We start from the raw sequence: 23,133 nt of genomic DNA, 5'->3' as shown, positions 1-23,133 counted from the left end.
GTTAGTCTCATTTTATAAAGAAACTGAAGTTTGGTACAATAAAGTTCTGTTTATTTTTTATTTGTGTGTTACTGAGAACCAAACCCAGGGGCACACTGTCACTGACCATCATCCCCAACGTTTTTCTGAGGCAAGTTTTCAGTAAGTTGTCTAGATGGGACTCAAACTTCCAGTCCTGTTACCTTAGCCTCCCTCAGTGCTGGGATGGAACAGTGAAGCTGTTAAGTCTAACAGCTGATGGATAGTAAAGTCAGAATTTGGAGTCTGAATACTGCAAAGCATCTGCTGTCCCATCCAGCAATGCTCTCCAGTTAGAATGACCTTCTTGCTTGAGTTTTTAGTAGTCCAGCATTTCTCAAATGGTTGCACTCAAGACCCTTTAGAGCCTTAAAAAGAGAATCCCAAGGATTTTATTTGTATTATATCTGTTAACTACATTAAATATTGAACCAAAAATTTTAGATGTTTATTTAATTCTCTAAAATATAATATTAATTGACCCGATTCATGATACTATAAGTAATATATTTTTGTAAAAAATATTTTCAAAAACAAAAAAAAATAGAAGAGTGACATTGTTTTACATTTTTGCAAATCTCTAACATCTGGCTTAATAGCAGACAGCTGGATTCTATCTGCTCCTGCATTTAATCAATTATGAAAGACATGTCATTGGAAAAGACAGACTTGTTTATGACCCTTTTACAGATAATCGTATAATTTTTAGATATTATACCAAAACCACACAAATGGTTTTCTTTCTTTCTTTCTTTCTTTCTTTCTTTCTTTCTTTCTTTCTTTCTTTCTTTCTTTCTTTTCTTTTCTTTTCTTTTCTTTTCTTTCTTAATGTATTTGGTACAGGGTCTCACTATGTAGCGCAGACTCATAGTGATCCTCCTGTTTTTGGCGTCCCTAGTGCCTGGTCTAGTGGCACCCAGTGGACAGGGCCTGCATGGTGAGTGGTGCCCAGATTGAACCTAGTCCCTGCGCTTGCCTAAGCAGGCACTTAGTTTGCTGAGCTCTCACTGGCCCCATAAGTGGTTGTTTCCTAAAGGTTAGTTGTAATGTGGAACCTGAAGCCTCGTTAATGAGTTTTTCATCTCTGTAAGATTAAAATCTATTGGTCTTGAGGATCAGTGGAACAGATTAGAAGACACAGACACAAGCACAAACATACTTAGCACAAAGGGCCAAACAAATTCACTGGAAGAATGATAGCCTCTAAAAAACAGTGCTGGAAAAACTGGCTTTCCACATGCTGAAGTATAAAATTAAACCCATGTCTATCCCTGTGTACCAAAGTCAAAATGGATCAAAGATTTACATATGAAAATAGAAACACTAATTCTACTGGAAGAAGTAGGTAGACATCTTCAGGATATAGGAATTGGTAGAAAGTTCATAAACAAAAAACAAATTACAGCTACTACCCAGCTATGTCATCCTGCAGCCACGTGGCACTGGTGACCAGAAACAACAAGGGCATTGGCTTTGCCATCACCCGTGATCTCTGCTGGTGGTTCCCAGGGGACATGATGCCCATGATGCGGGATGAGATGCAGGGCCTGGTAGTGGTGCAGCAGCTGCAGGCGGAGGGGCTGAGCCCGCGCTTCCAACAGCTGGACATCCACGACCTGAAGTGCATCAACGCTCTGCGCGACTTCTTGTGCAGGGAGTATGGGAGCCTTGACGTGCTGGTCAACAACATGGCATCGCCTTCAAGGTGGCAGATCCCATACTCTTTCCTATTCAAGCAGAAGGAACAATGAAGACAACTTTTTTTGATACCAGAGATGTCTGCACAGAGCTGTTCCCCCTAATAAAACCACAAGGCAGGGGGGGCTGGAGAGATGGCTCAGTAGGATAAGAGCTCGACTGGCAAACACAAGAATCTGAGTTCAATCCCTGGTTCCACCAAAACACACACACACACACACACACACACACACACACACAAAACCACAAGGCAGAGTGGTGAATGTGTCAAGTTCCTGGCGTCTCTCAGCTCTTAAGAAGTGCAGCCCAGAGCTACAGTAGAAGTTTCGAAGTGAGACCATCACCGAGGAGGAGCTGGTGTTCGTGGAAGACACAAAGAATAAAGCTCATGAGAAGGAGGGCTGGCCCAACACTGAATATGGGCTGTCGAAGATTGGGGTCACTGTCCTGTCCAGAATCCATGCCAGGAAACTAAGTGAAGAGAGGAAAGGGGACAGGATCCTACTGAATGCCTGCTGTCCGGGCTGGATGAGAACTGACATGGCGGGGCCCTTGGCCACCAAAAGCCCAGAAGAAGGAGCTGATACCCTATGTACTTGGCTCTTCTGCCCCCTGACGCTGAGGGGCCACATGGACAGTTTGTTCAGGAAAAAAAAGAGCTGAACAATGATGAACCTCACACTTCCACCCACAGTTGCCATCTTTGTGCCGTAGGCTGATGTGGCACAAAGGGCATGGACATTGTCGAGAATATCGCTGTTTAGCAAAAGAAAATCAAACCATCCCAGTCAGGTATTCAGTGTAAACCTAGTGGAATAGGCTACTCACTAAGCAGACACTAATTCTTTAATGGCTTTTGTGACATTTTGATTTACCAAGAAGAAAAGGGGAAATGGCTAGAAATAATAAATAAAATAATTTCTGCATAAAAAATTAAATTACACAGGAAATACTTCAAAGAATCGAAAACTGGGATCTTATCTTTTTGAAAAGATTTTGCAAGTCAAAAGAAATTACCAACAGAAAAAAAAAAAAACCCACAAATTAGGAAAAAAGAATTAGCTGATTGTCCCTTATACAAAGGATTTCTATGTAGAACATCTAACGAATTTTTAAAAATCAGGCCCCCAAATTCAAAGACTCAATCCAAAATGGGCATCTGAGGTGAATATACATTTCCAGATGAAGAAATACAAATGGCAAATAATAATATGAAAAAATGTTCAACATTATTGGTCATTGGAGAAATGCAAATTAAAACAACACGTCTCTCCCCAGAAAACTGGCTAGCATCAAGAAGTCAGCCAAGAACAAATGCTGGAGGGGCTGTTGGGCAAAAAGAACCTTTCTCCACTGTTAGTGGGAGTGCAGACTGGTATAACCATAATGGAAATTAGTGTGGAGTGTCCTCAAAAAAATTAAGATTAGTGGTCCCATTCAACCCACCTACCCACATCCTGAGCACTTTTCCAGAAGAACTGAAAACGTCATACTATACCGATATAGTGAACCCATGTTTAGAGCAGTACCATGTGTCATAGCTAAATCTTGGAGACAACCCAAATGCCCATCAATATAGAAATGGATAAGAGATGTGGTATTTTTACACAATGGAGTGTTACTCAGCTATAAAACAGACAAACTCAAGGCTTTTATCGGTAAATGAATGCAACTAGAGACCATACTTATAAATGAAATAAATCAGACCTGCATGTGACTGCATCATATTCTTTCACTAGTGTAAGAACCTGAAAGAGTAAATAAAAGCTGAAAGATACAATAGATACTGTGAAAGGGAAAGAATCTGTTCAAAGGGAAGAACAACTGGGATAAGGAAAAGGACTGAAGAAAGAAAAAAGGAAGGGCAAAAGGAATATTTATGTATATATACAAGATAGCTTGGATAACTGTACTGCTGATTTCTGCTTGACTATTGAAAGGAGCAGTTAATGCTTATATTTTTTGTTTTCCCTTTTAATTTCTTATAACTTTTATTGGACCAATTTTGCATGCTTATATCTGGTAATCTAAACAACTAGTTTGAATACAACATTTGCAATGTAACAACCATTATTGAGTTCCTACTGTTTAGTGAACTTCTGTGTCATTTCTAATGGCCTTTTACTATTTTTTATCCTCTTTAAAAAATAAATAAATCTATTGATCTATCTTTTACTTTGATGTGATTATTTATGCATATACATTTTTAACATCAGACATTGGTCAGTTGGAAAATCTTGTGTCAATGAGTTATATAGATCTTGCTGACATACTGTGCCATATTAAAAATGTTGACATGATAAGCCACATTAAAAATTGTACTTTTAGGAACTGGCATTAGCTCAGCACTAGAGTACTTGCCACACATGTGTAAGGCCTTGGGTTTGAGTTCCTCTTCTGCAATAGCTAAACAACTTGTATTTGTTAACATTACCATCAGTAAACTTTTTTTTTTGGAGTGTTTTAGATCAAAACCAGAACCTCATGCATGCTAGGCAAGTATTCTACCATTGAGCTACACTTCTCATCCTTTTTATTTTATTTTGAGACAAGGTTTTGCTAAGTATCCAAGGCTGGTCTTGAACTTGCCATCCTCTTGCCTTAGTATCTCAAGCCACTAACCTTACAAATACATATACTGTCCCCAGTTTATCACTAACCATCATAATAATGGTAGGCTTCATATGAACCTCACTGTGGATGATACAAGTTTCCCAAAAGGGAAATGCTCAAATTTTACCACTACGAAAGAAATGCTATCAAGTATCTCCTTTGAAATGACAGATTTGGTTTTTCATTTTTAAGGAAATGTCTGCCATGCACCCAAGTCTGAATAACTATCTTTCCACCATTTGTTCCAATAAAGATGGTATTACTTTACAAAGCAGATAGTTTAGCTTATAACTCAATTATACAAATCCTATGTCCTTAAGACAATATGCAGCATGTGTGCTTTGTGTATATTTCCTATTTCATCACACAGAATTTGAAAAGGATGTGTACTTAAAGATTGATATGCAATAAAATAAGTAGTTTGCACAGCTTGATCAAAGACATTCTTAAATGAACCTTGTTTGTTTTGGGCAGTGCAAGCATGTGAGAGTGAAGAAAACTGCTATTTTGGTCATTGTACTGGTTGATACATTGTGTCTACTTGAGAAGTTTAGAAATTAAATGACTCAGCAGAGAGCCAGGATTCTAAGTTTGTAAACATCCTCATCCTGTGCAAGAGGAGGACATGGGCACTGTATGATTCCTACACTCCCAGCCCAAGGTAGCTTGTTTATAATAGAAGGAGGGGAGAGGGGCTGGCTGAAGGTGCAGCTGCTGCCCTTCCCTTTGTTCTTTGCTGTTTGCTGCTGACAAACTTCTGCTCTCTGCCATGTGCCACTCTGCCTGGGAGCCAGCCAAACATAGACTAAAATCACCACAAACTGTGAGCTGAATAAACCTTTTCTTCCTTAATTTGGTTGTCAGGTATTATGTCCCAGCAAAGAGAAAAAAAATAACTGAGATAATCACATAATCACAATTTGTTTTTTTTTTTTTTAGAGATTTTTTTGGGGGGGTTTACTCTCTTTATTTATTTATTTTTTTTGCAGAACCAGGGATTGAACTCAGGCCCTTACGCTTGCCAAGGAAGCGCTTATTCTACTGGGCCATTTCCTTGGCCCCACATAATCACAATTTAGTGCCATTGTCTTGATTTGTGATAAGGCATCAACATTTTTCTTCACCAAAGCTTTTTTTTTGGTATGGAGAATCGAACTCAGAACTTCACATTTGTCAGGTAGGTGTTGCCCTGCTGGGCTATATCCCCAGCCCTCCACCAATGCTGTTACATCCTCAGTACAAACATCAGCACGGTGATAAAGGTAAATGACATCTTAGTGTGATTATGGAAATACAGTAGTTTTCACCTGATGAACCACTTGCAGTGGCCCTGGGAGTGGTCTGCAGGTCACACTTAGACCACTGCTATAGTAGGTGACCACTTGGTAACTGAAATCTCATAGGTTAATTTACAAATGTACTATATTATGGAGACAAGGTGGTTGTTGAAGAGGCCTCTCAGAGCCCGAATTGTGGACCACATCATAGTTTTGGCTCCTGCATTTGGGTTGATGCCACTGTTGACTCAATGGTTACTAGCACTTGGACCCACTGAAAGGGGGCTCTTGGGAGTCTCTAGGTGCTGGCGTGCTTGCGAGACCTCAGCCTGAAGAGACCGGATACACTTGTCTGCTTCCCCAACCGTGTGCTGCCAGTTACAATTCTTTCACTCTTCAAATCCACAGTTACCTTCATTGTTTTCCTGTTTCAGACCATTCGGCAGTTTCTTAGCTTAGAAATGAACTATTTAATGTTATCTGATTTCTGTTTATAATTTTGAATTACTCCCATTAGTGAAGTCATTTAGGTTCAGTCTTTTTTTGACTAAAATTACTCTGATGCAAAATAACTATTAAATGACAAAGATTTTGTATACTTCTGAAGGGCATCATGATTCTTGGTGTCTCGGTGTCCCCATGACTTGCCAGAAGCAAGCATCTTGGCAAAACAATGCATCAACTCTGGGATGTCTCACTGACAGCAAAGAAAATCCATAAACATGATCCAGGACCAATGTTTTTAGGACTGGGATTTTCCTTTCTGGCAAAAGAGAGAAAATTGGCAATGGTCTGCTTGAATCCCGACAGTGGGAAAAGCCATGCAGAAATGCCAGCATGCTGGACAGCTTCATGCCGAAGATACTGTCCCTTGTCTCATGGTTGCACCGAGGAATTTGCTCTGGCTGCACCTTCCGGAAGGGTTAAAGGAGAATCTTGATCCTTACTAGCAGTCATGCTTGGGGCCAATTCAAACTAGGGAAAAGGCCCATCACGCTGTTGGATGGCTGAGTTTACTGAACAGGTTTCTTGAAAGCACAGAAGTAAGATGTAAGCCAAAAATATTTTGACCTGAGCTTGTTCTGCAGAATGATAGCTTTTGCCCTCCTGCATTGCTGTGGAAAAAAAATAATCAAGAGCTGAGGTAGGGAAGGACGCTCCCTAGATCATCAAAGAAACAGCTCTGAGTTTTAATAAATTTTTCCTAATACTTGACCTAAGATGTTCCTTCCTTTAGGGCCTCTCAGGCCTTTTATTTTTGAAACACAAAAAACAACTGCATCATACATTCCTACCCTCATTTCTATGCTGGAAACACTGGAATTGCAATGATCTCTTCAGCTGTGAGCCTCTAGATCTTCATAGTGAGGTAAAATGGAGACGAGGAAAATAATATTTTTAAAATTATACTTTTAAGAAGAACTGCAACTTCGGGACATGAAGTTATCAAGCCCTTTTCCTTCCTGAAAACTCACTGAAAAAAATTTTTGCTTTCAAATCTTAGTGACAACAATAAGCCTCTAAATTGGACTCTGGGCCTATGATTTGCACCTGTAAATTGCCCTTCCTCCTACAAACATCCACCCTCAAGTGAGCAGCAATATTCCTGAGCAGAATAGCTCAATTTCAAGCACATGCAACTGGTTTACATTCTAAATAGCCCCCTAGATAGGTAACTTGAGGGCAGAAATATATTTTCTAGATCATTCATTCAGAGGACACCCCCAGACCACGTAAAACGCCCTAACCCCTAACCATAATGTATCTCTTAAATGTGTGCACTGTTCTCTCTGTGTGCTTTTAGAATTCTGCCTAATAAACCTTTTACTGATACATCTTGAAAATTCTTTTTTCTGTGATAAAAGCCCAAGGACCTCCAACCTACCCCATTGTTGTGGTAAGTTGAGCTCCCAGTCTCCTCTTTGGGAGACCTCCTCTGACTCTAACTTTGCACTTCGGGACCATCTCAAGACTTGGCAGGCAAGAAGAAGCACTTCTGTAACACACTTGGAGCAATTGTTTCCCAGGTCTGGGTCATTATTCTTTTTTATTTTGTACTGGGGCTTGAACTTTGGACCTTGCGCTTGTCAGACAGGTGCCTATGCCACTGAGCTATCTCCCTGGGCCAGGGTCACATTATTCTAATCTGTGCAATGTCCTGACCACCGTGTGCCCTGAGTCTGCATATATATTCGTATTTGGCAGTGAGGAGCCCATGGTTGCACCTCTAAAGTATTCCAGGTGATCTGCCATGCATATCAGCTCCACAGCCTTTTTCATTTGACTTCAAGTCTTTGATCAGTACATTAGATATTATGCTGGAGGAGTGCAGCTTCCATCGTTAGTGCAGTTCTAGTACCTTGTATCTGTATTGTGCTACAATGAGAAATGAACCCGTAAGCTGGAGGAATTTGAGTTACAGTTCTGCCACTAAACTCTCTTTACCATGGATGGTAGAAAATCACATGCCAGTTCTGGGCTTCATCTGCAAACTAGAGATTGGAGAGTCCCAAATTTATAATGGCTCATAAACCTGGAGACCAAAACTACATTTTTAGTAAAGTTTCCCTTCCAATCACCCTCTTCAAAGGGAGCCAGGGACCTTCCTGCTGAGAGAGGCTTTTGGGACCTGTGGGAATCGATAGGTTCTGGGTCCATGTCAGTCCTCACATTTGTTTTGAATCTATCTTCAAATGCCAAGTTTTTCTCTGCCCCCATAATTTGCACTTAAACTTCCCCAGCTTCTGTGACTCCTAGGTGGTCCACACAGCGTCAGGCCCTCCCTGGATCTCCAGACTGTATGCTGGACTTTCCACAGCCCAAAGAGACAACAATTCGGTGATTTTTAAAGTATCAGCTTTAGTTAAAAAGACAGCAGTGGAGGGTTGTAGAAGTCAGGTGATGGCAAGTACTCATGGCTAGGGTCAAAGACATCAGAGGGCAGGGAGTTCCTTAAGTGCCACATTCTAGTAACCGTACCAGGTTTCTGGGGAACAGAGAGAAAAATGTTGCCAGTTCCAGAGCGCTGTCCAGAGCAGCCTCCCGTCAGTGCATCCACTGACGACCAATGCAGCTTTCTATACTTGGGCCCAATGGCGACAAAGTCCCAGCTACATTGCTGGCCTGAGTGCTGAAGAACCTCAAGCACCGAGGTAAGATGAACATTTACTCTCTGAAAGTGTTGTGTCAGTGCTATGTGGGAGTAAAGACCAAACATGAGGTTTCACAGTTCAGAGTTAAAAAAAGAAAATAAACAGCAGTAAAAAAAAAAATGAAGCAGAGAAAGAGAAGCCAATGCTGGCTGTTCATCTGTAGAAAAGAAAGGGAACCTGGGTGGTTCAAGGGCAATCACAACAAGCACATGCTGGAGAGATCTCACGAAAACTCAAATTACCTGCTAATGTACAAAATACACAACATAAAAATGATTCCTTCATATAGAATGGTAGTGGAGAGTCTATGGCATACAAGCCACAGCTGGCTTTCTTTTGTCATTGAGATCTCTAAAGGGTTTGTCACCACTGGTCTAGAAGGTTACCATGAAAGAAGGGTCTGTAAGGTAATTTAAAATTACTCCCCACTTGTATGTTTACTCCAAAAGGCTAATAGGCTTCCTATTTAGAAGAGAAGCGTTGGCAATATGAGTTGCTACAGAGGATGTGGCTGAGTGCTAGGACTCTTCACCTACAATATGGGGGCTTGAGTCTCATCTCCAGAATAGCAGGAAGTAAACAAATAAGGTGATTTTCCAGTGAGATAGTAACTGAAACAATACACGGAAATTAAGACAAAATTCTGATCACTGTATTGGCCTCCTTAATCCCCTATAAAAATTTCGAGACACTTGTGCTTAATATGCTTATCAATCTAAACCTACTACTAAAGACTTTAAGATTGTAACACTGGCCAATGAGTTGACTGCAAGAACTGAAGAAGGAAAAAAACTGAAGGCAAATTTAGCCGACCAGAAAGTCAACAGTGGCGCAGGGAGTGCGACGACTTAAAATCTCAAGCTGGCTAATTCATTATGTAAACTTGGGGAAATTTTCATGCTCCCATGTTGCCATAAATAAAGTGAGACAGTACTGTTTTATGTCTCTGTGGTGAGACGATAAATGAACAACCTAAAGTGCTACACTGATCCTATTAAGATGGAAACCAGTGCAATGAATGACATTTTCTCATCTTTAAGAACCAGTAGAATATATACTTTATTACATTTTTGTTTGAAGGGCTGGCCAAATAGCTCAGTGGATTAAAGCGCCTGCAAGCAGGTGCAGGTGTGTGGAGGGGGTTTCGATCCCCAGGCCTGCAGTGCTGCCTTGCCCCCAGGGTGTGCTGAGATGGCAATTGATACTGGGCGTGGTGGCTCCCACCTGTAATCCCAGCTCTTGGGAGGCTGTAAACAAGCAAATCACTAAGAGTCCAATCTAGTAGTGAGACCCTGAACATCCTGTAGACCCTTCTCTAAAATACAGAAAAAAAAAAAAAAATTAAAAGAAAAGGAAGTCTTCCAAAGTTAGGAAACAGTACTTCATTTGAGAGGAAAAAATGAGGCTGACTTGGCTTTCAGGTCTACATCTTTCTTTACTAGACAACACAGGCACTACATGTCTATTTTGGTGACGTAGCACCACGTGGTATGGTCCTGGATTTGATCCTCAGCACTAGGCAAAGAGAGAGAAGAGAAAACAAGACAAGTGAAGAGAAAAGAAGAGAGGAGAGGTGAGCAGAGGAAGAAGAGGCAGTCATGCTTTATATTTCATGAATATTTAAATATTTCTTAAAAGTATTTTAAGATATTTTCCCTACATATTAAAAATAAGTTTCAGAATCCAGGGAGTTTAAGGAAAGCACCTCCCTCCTTCATGTGGCATGTTGCTGATAGACATATTTCACCTGTGAGGGGCACATCTGGCCTACTTAGAGGTCACAGGTGTGTCGGGACAGGTGGCCTTGATAGCCACAACACTTGGGCTGAGACAAGACTGTGAAAAGCTGCTTTGAGGTTAGTGCTTTAAGAGCGGTAATCTTTTTCCTTTCTCTTACTGAAATTCACATGGGGAGCAGAATTTCCACCAGAGTCAGATCCTGAGGATTTAACCTACACAGTATATACTTCTGTTTTCTGTTCTTTAGTGAAAGAAATGTCAGACCATGTCCCACCTTCGAATCAGCATGTTGTGCTATGCTGAAAATAGTAGCTAAGGAGTTTCCCTGCCATCGTGGGTTATAAATAGATAGAAAGGAGAGAAAAGGAGGAGAGAACAAGATGGAAAGAAAGTCAGAGGAATGGTTCCCTCTTGGGTAGATAGGGACAGGGTTTGAATATCTAGAAAGGGTGGTGCTTGGGCCAGGGGAGACAGGTAGATGCTGGCACATGTTCTAAGCCACCACTTCCAAACGTTGTGTCTCAGCAGGTGTCTGTGTTCATGACCCTAAGGTACAGGCGGCTAAGAATGGCCATAGTGTGGCATTTGGCCATGTAATATGTAAGGAGCAGAGGCTGAGTGACTTCCAAGAAACACTGAAATCTTAGCTCTTCTGGCCTCTGCAGCAACTGTCTCAGCAGAGAGCTGTCCCAGACTTAGGCTCTGCTTGCAGACCCTACTTGCATGGTGACCAAGAATATTGGAGTGTTTCCGGTTCCAGAGCCAGGCCGTGCCCACAAGTGGCATTCTGTCACGAGGAATTGGGCCTCTTAGGCTGGTCTCGCCCACACTGAGCATCTCTGAGTCAACAGAGGAAGATGAGGGCTCAACCCTTGCGGGGCATGGTGGTGCACACCTGTAATCCCAGCACTCTGGAATCTGAAGCAAGAGGATTGCTATGCATTTCAGGCTAGCCTGAGCTACATACTAAGACCCTGTCTACAAAAATAAAAAAGTCTAGCCCAGTGATAGACCTAGAACAGAAGTGCACGTGGGTCTGTTGAGGTCCTTCATCAGCTTCTGATGTGACTCACTGCGGCCAGCTTGTTCCCCAGCCTTCTGCAGTTCATCCAAGGCCAGCAGATGACCTGCTTAGGTGATGGTCCCTTACCCCCTGACACAGGAGAAAATGGCCTGGAGGGGAAAGGCAGCTGCATGATTGTGACAGGAGAAACAGGTGGTCTTGACTTACTGCCAGGATCCACTCAAGTGGGTAGAGGTAGGGACACAGGTGTCCTCATGGCAACCTTCCTGAGCTGCACCTCTCATAGCGGGGAATTGTGTGTTCCCTTCTTCCCTCCTCTCTCCCCACACTAACACCCTGAGGGGCTCAAAACAAAGTGATAAAATTCAGCATAAAGTTCTGACCTGGATTTGAGAACGGGATTTTAGATTCAGCTAACTAAAGTTTGGTATATGACAATGACAAGAGAGTGAAGCAATCTGCCCATAATTTGCTAAGTGAAAAGCTTTTCGTTCTTGTTAAGAGAAAATCCAAGTGGAAGGCAGTGAATGGAAAAATTAAAGACATTTTCTGTTTATACCCCACAGAGTTGGACCTACTCAGTAAATAATTCCATAGTGTAATCAGTAAGGGGCCTATGTAGCTTAGAATCAACAAACTCCCAGGTCCTGTCTTTGTCTGAGATGCTGGGTTTGATTGAGAGAGGGCTGCATCTGAGAAAGGGCTGCATCCCCTGCTGAGATTCACTTGTATGTGGCCTTGTGTGATATTGGTGAGCCATTCCTGGACCCCTGTCTGAGTCCTGAGGAGAAAGTGGGAAGAATCACCAAGAGAAAAAAACAAAAACAAAAACAAAAACAAAAAACAACAACAACAAAAAAAACCAAACAAACAAACAAACAAAAAACTACTTCCTTTATAACTAGGTAAAACAATGGTGGCCAAACATTCCTCTAAAGTCACGTTTATTTTAATACAAACTCTCTGGTCAAGAGAACTGCTTTGTCTGCAACTACTGAATCTGAAACTGTTATCCAAGATGGAAGCCAACAGTCACATGTGACTATCTAAATATAATTTAAAAGTTCAAACATAATGTCACACTAGTCACATTTCAAATGCCTATTGGTGATACCTGTAGTGTCTACTGCTCTGAACAGTGAAAATATAGAACATTTCTATCATCACAAAATTTCTGTTAGCTCTATCATAAAGGAAAGGCTATTTGTTCCAAGGATAGAAAAGAAAATGGCCACGCTGGACTTCCAAGATATCATAGAGTACATACAAAATATGTACATCTTGAACTTCACATGCTAATTAAAAATTACAATGATGTAGCAGAAGGAGGAAACGAAGCAGTTCCATTGCTTAGGGGATGTGGTAGGCCCTGAGTTCGCAAAGATCTATCAGCATGAGCTCTTTTTGGGGAACTTGAGGTTGCTTTGAAGGAGGTCTCAGGAGGAGAGACCCCAGTCACCTGGCAGAGATACCAACCCTTTAGGAAGTGAAGGCAGGACCTGGCCAGGTGATGGTCACCTTCAGGGAAGGTGAGGACAATGATGGGGGAATCCCACAGTGGTAATCTGCCTCCCTCTGGAAACTCTCAGAAACTAAGTGAAGCTTTGAGGGATGAGAGTCTGGGAAGTGTGTGTGACAGTCACCTGTTTTTCCTACCCAGGGCAGGGGGTAATGTGTAGCAGAAGCTTCAGGCTTGGATCTCCAGTTTAAAAGGAGGTTCTTTCCTGTTAGCAACAATAAAAAATCCCACTAGAGCTTTCATTGGCTAGAATATTCATAACTGAACGAATCACCATGATCCCTTTAGAATATGTTGCTCTGATTGGCCAGGCTGAAATCATATACCCATCCCAGGTCAGGAGTGCTGTTACCCCAGAAAAGGATCAATGGTGCTAAACTGGCAAAATCAGCTTTTTCAGAACAAAGACACTTCCATATCTATTTGGTTTCATAGATGTCAGGGCAAAGCTTACAACACAGAAACATATTTATCTTTTCCATTACTCTTCACACAGAGCCAAAAGTAAGCTTATTCCTCTGTGAGATTTGTTTTGCACAGCCAAGACTAGAGAGTTTTCCTAGGTAGACACGCATCTGTTATCTCCAGGTCTGGATGGTCTCCAAGGAAATGTGACTTTGGTTTATATTAGTGGCATCACTTACAACGTCCTCGACAGTGTCTCTCCCAGGAGGTAGAAAGAATAACTTCCCAGCAAGACTTTATTGATATATGATTAAAAGTGCTTTATTAAAGTGAAACAGGACTGTGTATAGGCAGGGAGCAATAAGTACAGTAACAGCTCACTCACCTAGGCTCTGGGGGACTGGTTTATATTTTCAACTTTGAGAACATGGGCTATAAGCCTGGGTGGGGGAAAGCCTCTATAGGCCAGATGAGATGGCTATATAATTAACTGCTTACTTGGACTAGCACTGATTCCAGTTGAGCACATGCACACATGCAGTTCTAGGTATGTTTGATTTTTAGCTTCCCCATCCATGGTACACAAGAAACAAAAAAATGAGTAAGGGTGAGGCAGGACACTGTTGGAGACAGCCATTATATCTGGGTTTGAGTTGCTAAGGCAGCAACATTGCTGTTATTATTTAACACTGACACTGGGTGAGGTGGTAGGCTGAGCACTTTAACATGCCATATCTCATTCAGTCCTGACAACTTTTTAAAATCCGGGATATGGTCTTCTCATTCACAGATGAGACAACGGAACTTTAAAAGCAACAATCAGTTGTTAAGAAAGGGCTGAATCATACTCAGCACTTGTTTAATAGAAAGGTTAGTAGATAACAGTTTAGAAACACTTCCTTCAGCGCAGAAGCTCCAGGCTTCTGTCTTAGTCAGACCATACACAACACCAGACCCCCACAACTCAAAGGAGAAGTGGTTTCATTTAGCTCAGTGTTTCAAGGTTTTTAGTCCATGGTCTGCAGGCTCCAAAAGAGGGACATCATGGTGGAAGGGTAGAGCAAAGGTGCTTAGCTCATGACAACCGGGAAGCAGAGCAGTGGAGAGAAAAGGTGAGGGACTGACACAGCGTCCAAGGTCATGTCTGCATGGCTCAGTCAGACATAATGAGACCTGTGCTCTAACAAGCCTTCGGGTAGCTCCCTTGATTGACACATTATCAGAGACTTTTAGAGCTTAAAGAAATACATGGAATGTTTCCTTGTAAGATCTACTCATCTTATGACCAGGTATAAGGTAACTCTGAGGGGTCTTCTAGACCCAAGAGCTCACTTTCTTAGAAGCCTCTAAGGTCACACAAATGGTACTAAGGAGGTTGTTTATTAGAACATCCACTACCTCCATGTTGTGATACTTAATGGTGGGGGTCAACCAGAATAAGAAATACCTAGTGGATGGAAACACCACAGCTCTGGGAGTGTCTGGATGACTGATTTACCAAAGGGGGAAGGTGCAGCCTGGGTGTGGCTGGCACCAACAAAAAGGCTTGTAGCCTTGGTGGAATAATAAGGAAGAGAAGGAAAGCTCACTTCTGCTTCCTCAGAGGAAGAGCACCAGTCTCCACTATTATCGTTGGATGTCTGTATCCAGGCTTCTAGCGTAGACTCTTCAGGCTTTCAGTGCAGACCCTTCAGATGCCTGACTTGGACTTGCACAGGACTCTGTGGTGAACTCCAGGCCTTTGACTTCTGACTGGATCCTTTGGCTCTCCAGAGCACACATGGCCCTTTTACATTTTTCCACACCTGACTGCAGATAGCCATTGTAAGCCACCTTGTAAATCCTATATTTATATAGGATTTTCTTACACATATTCCTATGCTTATATAGGAAATGTACACATATAAACATTTATGCATATATACACATAAACATTTTCTATATACATATAAAATATATATAATTTTTTCATATATAGACAGAGATAGATAGATAGATAGATAGATAGATAGATAGATAGATAGATAGATATAATGTTCCTCCAGTGAACCTTAACTGATACTGATGTCCTCAGAGTCCCTTCAGGGCCGAGAAGAGGAGTCTGTCACAAAGATTCATTGAGTCTCTTCTCAGAACATTGTCAATGATGAACCTTGGCAACTCCACAGCATGTCAGATTCCCTGGCTGTCCTGGCTGGAGGGACACAGCTCACTCTTACTTTGAATATCCTCATCTCATGCCTCCAGACTACAGACACACACGAAGCAGCCTTTAGACAAAGCTGTCATCTTTGACTTGAGGCTAATGTAGGACTCATTTACTCTCCCTCAGCCCTTGGTGCTTGGTTCTGCTTGACAAGGGAAGAAGCCACTGGCTTGAGTGTTTTCTTAGCCTTGATAAGCAAAAGAATGGGGGGGTGTCTATGTATACCTTCTGTGACAGTGATGTATTAAGAAGCCCTTCTGCCACCCTCTCTGATATGGCATTGAGGAGGACAGATGATCATAAATGCTTTGGAAAGTCACCAAGAGTATGTGGTTATCATAAGTAAGGTGTGTAAGGGGGGATGGAGTATGACAGTGAGTTAATTCTATAGATTTTTGCAAGTCAGTGCCCATCCCACAAGGCCTGAAATAAAGCAGAGATAATTCATTTTATAATGCCAGGATCTCTAAAGAACTCTGGAATGTGATGGTTTTCTGGAACTCAGATCCACACTTCAAACACCTTCATTGTTCTTCCTGGCCATATTCTGACCCTTGCTTCCATTCAGCAGACACTGGGCTGGCCAAGGGAGAGGCAGCCAGAAAGAAAATCCAGGTATTACAATTGGCCTTTGAATAGCAGAATTGATTATTGGGTTCAAATCCTCCATAGGAATGGAGGGTCTGATGCTCATTTTCCCAAAACATTTATTTTCAGACTTTACTATATACAAAGATCAAATACATACTCATAAGTGGCTGGCCTTGGAACAACCAGGGAAGGAGCTGACATCTACTCTCCCCCCTCCCCTTTTGCAACCTTTGCCATCTTTTAGAGACACACCTGCAGCAGATGTTCCACACTCTTAAGATAGCCTGTTCTAACAGGGAAACAAGCTTGTAGCAAATCCAAAGGGAGAGAAGCAGGGTTGTGTTGTAATGTTTATGCCATCCAGAGGCAGACTACTACAGAAGATAGCCTTTAGAGAGGGGAACTCTTTGGAGTAGCAAGTTTCTTTTTTGGAGAGGGTTCATAAAAGCCAGAAAAATCAAGAAGAAATGGAGATTTTTTTAAAAAAATTTCCTCCTCATGAGAATGTATGAGGGTAAAACTTTGCTTTGCCTGATCTTTTTGTTGTCTTTTGAGACAGTGTCTCATTATGCAGTTCTGACTTGCCTTGAACTCACTGTGTAAACTCAGGCTGGCTTTGACCTCAAAGTAATCTTCCTGCCTCAGTATCTTATAATGCTGGGATTATAAACCCATCCTTGCCTGCTTTGAAGAGAGGAACCTAGAAGTCTGTGTTCTATGTCATTTATTTTTAATTTTTAATTTTTAAAATTTTTTGCAGAACCAGGAATTGAACTCAGGCCCTTGAGCTTGCCAGGGGAAGCGCTTATTCTACTGAGCCATCTCCCTGGCCCCTGTTCTGTGTCATCTTTAATGACCAGTCGAGCTCAGGTATCATTGATCTAGGCAACCGCTTAATTCTACAGAGCTGAAGGGAGTGTGGGATTGTGCTTCTGAAGGAAAGAATCTGGGTTCAGCTTGGCTTGAATTTATGACCCTCCTGTCCCAACTCCCAGAGTGCTGGGGTTCAGGTGTAAGCCACCATACCCAACCTTCCATTCTTAACATTCTGATAAAGCAAGTGGCTTGCGTTAATTATTTACCCTCCACTGAGTCTCACCTGTCATTGGGATTAATTATCCTGTTCCTGCATGGTTGTTGTGAGTTCAAGAAACCATGCCCGGCACACAGCATCTCCTCTACACCTTTGGGTATTGACCATTCTTAGTAGTAGTTGAATAAGGATGCTAATTCCTTTTTTTTTTTTTAAGGATAATAATTCTTAATACTACTTGAGTTGAATAAAGGAATTGTCTATCATTTTGAGTGGATTTTCAGAGTCTTTTTAAAGCATCTATTCTAATGCTTTCAAACATACATGTAGGTATAGAAAATAGTATAATAGTCATCCATATGCTTATTACCTCAATTCCAGAAACAGAGAGAAACATATTGCCCTGCCTTCTAGTAATTCTGTTCAATTTATTTAAGTGGTGGGAAATGTAATGACTCATGTGATAACTTATTCTTGGTATTTTTAAAAATTCTAAGAGATGATGCTAACCTCCCTGAAAGGGGAAAAATAATCATCAGGAAAAGTCAGTGTCAGTCACTACCCTGACAGTAGGGACAGAGACTTGTATCCTGACAACATTCTGCCTTTTCAAAATATATGGTGCATCCATAAATTGGCAGGTAGGATAATGTGGCACTGTGGGATCAACTACAAATGGGGCAGATATGTTTTTGAAAAGAGCCAAAGAGCCTTGCTGATGTGAGCCCAGCACAGTGAGATAGCTGGAAAAAGCCAGTGGTTCCCCCCTCCCCCGCCTCCGCCTGCCTCCACATGTGCGGAACTGTGTGCCAGAGAGGTGCTGCTTGGAGCTAAGGATGCGCTTAGGTGGTGAGGCTACCTGGGGATGTGGAGGCCACTTGTTCACGACTGCGTCTTCCCAGCAGGCTTTGTGTTCATTACCAGGTTGACAGTCCTTGCCCCCTCTAAGGCTCTTTGTGCTTTCATCATTCGTCTTATGTCCTACCGATCTCAGTGAGAACTCAGAGTTCCTCATTATTCTACTGAGCCATCTCCCTGGCCCAAAAGGTTGGTTTTTTTTTGTTTTTTTGTTTTTTTTTTTCCAGTACCGGGGATTGAACTCAGACCCTTACGCTTGCCAGGAAAGCACTTATTCTCAGAGTTCCTCATTATTATTTCTAAGTCAACCACTGAATGGAAGACAGATCAGCCCACAAAAGAATGACCCTCAGTGCAAGCAAAATATGAAGAGGAAGAAGAAAAGGAAGCAACCACCAGTGTAGTCAAGCTTTCAGCTCTGCTGATTGCACAGAGCAGAAATCAGGGTCATTGGCATCTCGTTTTTATGCTATGAATCTAGGGCAAAGGCAGCTCCTGGGGTGGGAGGGAGGTGTGCAGCTGGAAATGGTGCACTGGGATCAGGGTAGGGCTTTGAGACACCACATCTCTGGGGTCTAGGACCCATGGAAAGAAGGTACATGACCCCAGCTAATGGCAGCAGAAAGTGCTGATCTTGATTGGTTCTTACCCTGTGTACCTCTGGAATTCACCAGGAACCTCTAAGGACGGGTCATCCTCATAGTCACACACTTGGTCAGGAGAGGGTGGCGCGGTGGCACCTGACCCCACCATGACTGCCTCTGCCCCCCCCCCCAGGCCTTCCAGAAAATTCTGCTCTCTCTCCATGGAAGGCTGCTTGTTGTGAAACTGACTCAAAGCCCTGCTGTCACTCTCTGGCCTGCTTTGCTGCTGGGTCACTTGCCTGCTTGCCGACTCCCTCGCTAGAGGTCCATAATCCCTGAAACATGTCCCATGACGGCAAAGGGTCGAGGTTTATCTCCAGGGCCAGAACTGGATGGAGCTTAGTCTCGGTCCTTCTCAGCTGTCCTGGGCATGTGACACTCGTGAGAAAGAGAGGTCAAAGAGGCAGAAAGTTGTACTTAAACAACCCAAACCTGTTTGTCGTGGTTGGAAACTGGGAAGGGAAGAGAGGAAAACAGGGAGCGTGAGCAGCCACGTATTAGCAACTGGGCTAGATTTTCTGCATTTATGGGCAGTTTAAATCAAGATTTGCTCCTTTGCCAGGATGTTTTAGCTTTCCTAGAACAAGCTTCTTGCTCCTCCTGAGATGAGGAGGGATAACAAGTTGCCTACAAAAGACTTCTCCTTTAAACTGTGGGAATACCTTGGAAGAAAGAATTGTGTAGTAACATGACATCTTGCCCGGACAGTCTTTGGAGCTCTTTATGTTTTAACCTTAGAACTGCCTTTGCACTTTTGTTACCGTAATGGCGGCAGGGCTTCTCTTGCTCCTTCAATTTTACAGCAGTTTTATTTATTACAAATCACCTTTTTCCAACAATTTAGTATTTTCTTGAGTGAAGAAAAACAGTAGGCCAAACGGGAGATAGGAATGTAATCACCAAATTCCTGTCTTCCTCCCACCTGTCAGCAGCCACCAGGATGGACTGCAGAGTGTCTTCCGTAGCCCACTTGGCACAATGAACTTCATCACCATATTACATCATTTCTTGGGGGAAATTCAGGCTTCCACTTGAAGTACCTGTACAAGTGCCCATAGTTACTGGCTACCCATGGCTTCTCAGAAAATAAACACCCCCAAGGGGTAACTTCTTGTTCTTGTCTGTATGAGTGAAACTCACCAATCCTGGAAAACACCCACACTTGCCAGGTCCTACAAGGATCTAAGCAAGGCGGCATGGAAGGGCACCTTCCCTCCTGAAGCCTGCCGGTTGTGTCACTCGTGGACCACCTGGCTCTCTTGAGCTTTGTACCTCTGTCCAGAATGGTGTTGACATCAGGTTAATTACACAGTCCTGTGTTTACATGCAGGTCTCTTGAAAGGCTAGCGGCAACTTAGCCTGCACAGAAGCAGGCGGTGCCGCTCTTGTCATCCACTTCCCCTTTTGTCTGCAACAGACTTTTTAAATGCTGGCTTTTAACACACACACTCCTAGGAGACACCCCCTGACTGTCAAGGAAGAAATGGGCCAGGGCTAATCAGAAAGTGTGTTAGCCACAGGGCCAAATAATACTCTAGCTGGGGAGATAGCTCAGAATATTAAGCACCTGCCTGGCAAGCACAGGGTCCTGAGTTCAATCCCCAGAAAAAAAAAAAAAAAAAAAAAAAAGATAAATAGTACTCTCGAGGTCAGGCTCATGTGTTCTCATGCTGCGCAGCTTCATCAACACTTACTCTTGAGTATCTTGCATTCTTCATAAAGGAACAAAAATCATTAATCCACATTTAAAAGTGCAGCAATAATTGAGTGCTTATATGTTAGCTTTCCTCTTTGCTTCTGTATCAGAATTATGGAGGAAGAGCCTTTAGGGCAATGTAGCTGCACAAAGCAGAGTGGAGATGTTTGCGGCCACTAGATCCTTAGTGCCTACTGTAGGGTAGATGAATGCTAAAGAAATCTTGATTGACTATGTTTGATGTAGTGTTCGGGGTTGCACTGCTTGTTCGAAGCTCAGTGGTCAAGGACATTTCAATAGGTTTTGATTACTTCTCTGAAGAAATCACATATCGTCAGGTCTGGAATGGCCTCTGTGCTTACAGGCAAGGATCACCAACATAGAGGTCAGATGATTCATTCATGCTCCCTCAGCTGGGGCTAAATCTCAAATCTCCTGACTTTGTAACCCACTCTGGCTTTTCTAATGCAGCTTTGCCGCAGGGCAGGGCTTTAGCCACAGTCAGGCTGGCTGTCTTGGACAGAACAGTTTATATAAAAGATTTAGAAGCTCAAAAGACCTCTGTGTCCTCACCTCTGTGCACACAGTACAAACTGAGCTGATACTTGGGTTCCTGGAGGTATTCCTCTGGAGAGCCAACATTATTAAGACTCCAAGCCAGAGTGGGCAAAATGGGCCTTTCTGAGGGGCAGCTCTTTTAGTTAGAGGATGTTTCATTTCACAAATAATGTGGGCAGGTCATAGGATGGGAATCTTAACAGAACCCCCATTCCACGTACTCAGAAGTGTGTGTTTCTCTCCATGTTGCCTCGTAGGCTACTTAAGTTACTTTGAGTAAATTCTTAGGCAAACTCAAAAGCAGGCAAATGGATGTTTGATAAACTATAAGAAAATATGTTGCGAAATCTTAACTGAAACATAATACTAGCATTACCTGTTTTCAGAATCTCGCACATTTTTCTAAAAAATATGTAGTGTATTTTTCTTTAAAGACCATTTCAAAAATGTCTAGAAAATATGCTGCAAAAATCAGCAGCACCTGGAAGCCTTCAGATCCATTTTGATCTTTGTATCTTTGATACTAGGCCATTCAAACAAGCCCTGATGTCTGTGGTCCTCCTCAGTTCTGCATTGTGTTTTATTTCCAGTTTTAGAGAAGGCACTGCTCGAGCACCCAGTTCTAAGGAGCCAGAGCTTTGAACAGTGCCTAAAGTAAGGGTCCTTTCCTTTTCCTCAGTGTTCCTGTTTAGAAGTTTCTACTTGCAGCGTCTGGGCCTGAGAAAGAACCTCTTGGCAGGCTCTGAAAGACTTTCTTGAGGCCGGCACTGCTGGTGTGTCCCACACAGGGTCACTCAGTCCTGCCACATTCTTCCAGAGTCAGAAGTTCACTGAGGCCCCGGGTTGCTGAGGTTAGAGCAGGGAGCCCTCTGAAAGTCCCTGGAAGATGAGTTCCCTGAGGTGGGAAGTCTGCCCAGGAAGAAGCCGAGAACTGACAGATAAAATGTGATTACAGACCGTGACGGTTGCTTTCTCTAGGACATCACGTTCTGGATGACTGTGCTCGGGGGTGGCTCGATGATTTCTCAGTGAAGGTCTTCAGGATAAGCAGCCCAGCTGAAAGTGGGGGCTAGCAAAACTTTGAAGCTTCTTGAAAAAGCAGCAATTGTCCACATTAAGGAACCGGACAAAGTGATCCTAGTGGGGATAAGAACTCTAGGGTCCTGAAGAGACCTCTTGGCATGGTACTAATGGATGAAAGCCTACATGAAATTTCCAAACAAGTAACTGAGCAATGGATTCTGAGAAGCACACATTCTTTGGAAGTGAAGTGGAACCTTCTTCATACATTTAATTAATCAAGACTGAGAAATATTTTCCAATGGAGAAAATTCCCTTGGTGTCCTCTGTATCTCCTATATATATATAATGTGTAGAAAGCTCACATGGCACTTCCGTGTCTTCCTGATGCTAAGCCACTGAATGGGTGACATGAAATGTTTATCCAACAGCCATTACTACAGCTTTTCACATGGTTGGAGCCAATTAATTAGGCCCAACCAGGCCTGTGAGCCACACCTGGGACTGAGCCAAATAACCCTCAGAGGATTTAGAAGCACCCCTTCAACAGCCATTTAAACTACCTGCATTTAGTGAATCGCTCTGTAGCAGATCCTGCCCGACAGAATTTCTCAAAGCACAGTGCTCAGAGACAGAAAGTCAAAGGCCTCTGCTTTGTTTTTCATTCAGAAATGTTCTTCCTCAAACCACTTTACAGATATTAATTTCTATTTCATGTGGACCCATAATTTTCTCAGAGCCAAAGATAATGCCTCATTTTCTTTGAGGTTCTATGAGCCTCATTTTCTCTCCAAAGCTGGTAGAGTATTCCAGAATGTGTTAGAAATTTCCCTGACCACCTAAAATTGTGTCTTTTATGGCAATGTCTGGAGCATTATTCCAGAGCAAACTCATATTCTTGGATATCTAAAGTACAGTTAGATACAGAATTTCATTCAGCACACATTTATTGATTAATGTCCTATACTCTTCAAAGTGCTGTGTGGTGAAAAGTATTGATGGCTCTGCTTCTTTTCTCAAGTTTTACCTTCTTGCAGGAGTAGATGACCAGGTAGGGAAAGAAATTTAAAAAAGGAGGAAT

The 23,133-nt window shown here is 42.4% G+C and overlaps 1 pseudogene; it reads left to right on the top strand.

The window, feature by feature from the left end:
* The first annotated feature begins 1,436 nt into the window (after positions 1–1,436).
* On the top strand, positions 1,437–2,435 carry LOC101587743 (annotated as a pseudogene).
* Positions 2,436–23,133: the final 20,698 nt, after the last annotated feature.

The sequence above is a fragment of the Octodon degus genome, unplaced genomic scaffold (genome assembly GCF_000260255.1).
Source record: "Octodon degus isolate 3935 unplaced genomic scaffold, OctDeg1.0 scaffold00115, whole genome shotgun sequence".
Classification (NCBI taxonomy): Eukaryota; Metazoa; Chordata; class Mammalia; order Rodentia; family Octodontidae; genus Octodon; species Octodon degus.
The sequence above is the reverse complement of the archived record's forward strand: the minus strand, read 5'-3'. Positions and strand labels throughout refer to the sequence as shown.